Below are 4,060 nucleotides of genomic sequence, written 5' to 3'. Positions count from 1 at the left end.
GTTCCCTGATGGGTCAAAAAAAGAAAAAAGTTGTTAATTTTGAATTTGTCCATATTTCTCCTATACATACAGGGATGGTGACTCATAAGTAGTTTATACATCAGAGCTAAGATTTACTTCTGGCCCAGCAACATAAAAGAAAAATTCCAATTTTTGCATACACATGCCTTTTCAGAATCTTAACCCATTTCCCTTTCATCTTACTGTAATCCATTATAATATACAATAAATGGTGTAGCAGAATTGACTGATAATAAAAACAAATGTTCGACATTCTGCCATTATGTATAATATTTCTTGGGGAAGTGTCACACAATACAATAGTTTTAGAAAGGTAAACTTCATGGAAAGCTTTATCTCTGTCATGCTTAAGCAACTTATCTAAACGTTAGTCATTTATAGTTAGAAAATGAGAATTCACATTTAATACTAAAAGTTTATGAAATTAGAAAAGGCTTTAATAGTTTAATTGCCCCATTTCCCCAAGAAAGAATAGAATAAAGAGCTTGAAGATATTTTCTGCTTTAATGCTTTTTAAATAATTCTTTCTAACAATATAGAAATTTTAGGATTAAGACATGAGAATCTCTCCTTACTTAACTAATTCCTTAAAGCTCACTGCAGAATGTATTTTTTAAAAAAGGTCTTAAAACCCTGTTTATTTAAAAAAAATTCAGTATAGGAAGAAAAAGAAAAGTTTCTTCATTGATTATTTTAGAAAAAAAAATCCATTCCCAAAACAGAAGGACATACACTTCAAGATTAAAGTAATAGTAAAAAATAAAATTAAAATAAAACAAAATAATGGCAAGACCTTAACTATATCTGATTTTTTTGTGGCCTTTATAACTATGGTCATTACCAACATAGTTTTAATAAAATTTTAGCAGCATAAATTTTACTGTGTAAAAATGTAGTTTCATGACTAAGAGTATTATACTCTTTTTTTTTAAATGATGATTTTGAAACTACCCAACTAGACTAGCAGCAATATAAACCAAATTGTTTTTATTAAGCTGTCTCTCTAGGTCATAATAATATGGCAAATTACCAGTTTATTAGATCATTTTGTTGTAGTGCACAATTCACCACTGTAATTCACCAGTTCTACTTCCTGTACTCCGAGCATTTCTATCTTTTCAGCTTAATGGATTTAGCTTTAAGGTAAATTGAACTCCTTAAATCAATCTCCTTTTAGAACAGTTTTCTCTTCAACTGACTTCATTTTGCAACTTTTCACACTCTTCATTAACTATATTTTATAATTGTAAGCAGGATATGATTAACAATGTCAATAATTATATTGATACATTATTTAATTTCATTTTTCTATGAATGGTTAAATAATAAAAAATCCTAATTCATATGATGCCCACTTAATTAACAGGAGTTAAGTGGAGAGAGAGAAAAAAAATCCTACTACAGGGTGACATCGCTTTATTTAGTCAATAAATGTGTATTGGGTATGTATTGTGTTCCAAAATATATTGGCTCCAAAAATTCAATAGTGGTAAGATGACACAGGCTATCACTTTAATAAACCAATTTATATGCTAAATCATATGAATTTAGACTTGTCCTGTATATGATTATGTTAGAAATTCAATTTTAATGAAATATCTCAAAGTGAAAGAAATTTTACATTACTGAGAGAAAAATCCATATTTTTGGGGGGGAATGATAATATCTAAAAAATAAAAGTGAAACAGAATATACTTGAACCAAAGAGTTTTGTTGTGTTTTAATTTTCTCTAAGTTTTTCGGTTCTGTTTTTATCTTCTGACCTAGAGGGTTTGGGAATAAGAGGGAATAATATGGAAAAGATAAGCAGGTGAGAATATTTGAAAATAAAGTGTTATCAAGAGAAATGTTATATCTTCAGTGTGTCAAATATATATTATATACTTAATACATTATATTAAACTAATATTAAAATATTATATTATTTCTCTGTACTTAAAAAATATGGTAGCATGAGGAGTGCCTGGGTAGCTCAGTCAGATAAGCATCTGACTCTTGATTTCAGCTCAGGTCATGATCTCACTGTTGTGAGATGGAGCCCCGAGTAAGGCTCTGCATTGGGTGTGGAGCCTGCTTAAGATTCTCTCTCTCTCTCTTTCTCTCTCTCTCTCTCCCCCTCTGCCCCTTCCCTTCTCACTCAACCTCTCTCTTACAAAAAAATGTGTATATATATATGTGTGTGTGTGTGTGTGTGTGTGTGTGTGTGTGTGTTTATGTAAATAGATTATAGATCTAGTTGCAAAAAAAACAGGGGGGAAATACAAGTGCTATTGAAAAGTGTGGGTGAGACTCTATAACACGGTTCATGGAAAAGACTTCCTAGGGCTGAACATCTGGACAGATTAGGATATAAGGTTAATTAATACTCTCATTCTAACAACAAACTTGGCATGGAACAAGAAAAAAGAGTGCCATGGGGCTCCTGGGCGGCTCAGTTAAATATCAGTTGAGTGTTAGACTCCTGATTTCAGCTAAGTCATGGTTTCTGGGATGGAGTTTCACATCAGGCTCTGCACTGACAGCACAAAACCTGTTTGGGATTTTCTCTCTCCCTCTCTCTCTGCCCCTCTCCTGCTCAGGCTCTCTACTCTCTCTCTCTCATTCCCTCTCTCTCTCTCTCTCTCTCAAAATATGGAAAGGAAGGAAGGAAGGAAGGAAGGAAGGAAGGAAGGAAGGAAGGAAGGAAGGAAGGAAGGAAGAAAGAAAGAAAGAAAGAAAGAAAGAAAGAAAGAAAGAAAGAGAAAAAGGAAGGAAGGAAGGAAGGAAGGAAGAAGAAGGAAAGAAAGAAAGAAAGAAAGAAAGAAAGAAAGAAGAAAATGAGCACCATGAGGGGCGCCTGTGTGGCTCAGTTAGTTGAGCGTCCGACTTCTTGGCTTTGGCTCAGGTCATGATCTCATGGTTCATAGGCTCAAGCCCCACATCAGACTCTGTGCTGACAGCTCAGAGCCTGAAACCACAGATTCTGTGTCTCCCTCTATTTCTGCCATTCCCTGCTCATGCTGTCTCTCTCTCAAAAAAAAATTTAAAAATTAAAAAAAAAAAGAAAAGAAAATGAGCACCATGAGAAAATTCAAAAGGAAATGCCAAACTGGGAGGAAAAAATGTGACATATCACAAAGAAAGGGCACGTGGTGCTCAGATCTGTTCCTAAATGACATATACCACGAAGAGGAACAAGTGATCATTGAAAAAATGGCTTTGAAGATGGCTGAAACAAAATAAAATGTATACCATAAACCTTCAACATCTTGTTGTGCCAGAGTTAGTAAGTACTTCCCCAAAACAAGTCAAAACGACACAACAAGCTGTTTAAAGACCTCCCCAACAGACAAATCAGGGAAAACTAAGCATGAATATGACTATAGACATTAATGAGCTATACCCCAATAAAATAAGAATTCATAAATCTATACTTAAATCAAATACACATATGTGCACACACAGGAGAAATAATGAAATAGTGGATTTACTATGAGAACTAGACTTTCCACAGTTGTAGAAGCTGGTGAAGAAACTGTGGAAGGCCCTTTCTTGCCTTTATGTCTAGTGAGGGGCCTGAAGTCTCTCAGCAAACTGTGTGGCAGCTCGGAGGAAACATGACGCATGGAGAAGAGTGGACCCATGCGTCCCATGAAGACTGCTCCTGGCCCTTAACCTTAACAGTGTAGATGACCTGTAGAAAAAGCTAAAACCCTTCTTAATAGAACTGCTCTCATGCAGTGCAGGATTGGAAACACTGAAGAAGGAGTCACGTATTTTCTGGAAGAAATGTGGACTGACCTGCTGCCAAATGAGAAAAATACACATGACCTCCACCAGCGCCTTCCCAGCAGCCACTGTGACTTCATTGCTGCCTCCAAATCTCATGCAGAGTTAAGGACAACTTAACTCAGAACAGTGCAAGGAAAGGAAATCTGTGGGGGGCTTAGGGGGAAGAGTTCTAGTATAAATAAGTTGATCTGGTATGATATCTTCACAGTATTTTCCTCAGAGAAATGAATGGGAGAAAGGTAGCAAAAAGGTAGCGCATTGAGATCAT

Source organism: Suricata suricatta, chromosome 7 (genome assembly GCF_006229205.1).
Source record: "Suricata suricatta isolate VVHF042 chromosome 7, meerkat_22Aug2017_6uvM2_HiC, whole genome shotgun sequence".
NCBI classification, from domain to species: Eukaryota; Metazoa; Chordata; class Mammalia; order Carnivora; family Herpestidae; genus Suricata; species Suricata suricatta.
Note: the sequence above shows the minus strand (reverse complement) of the source record.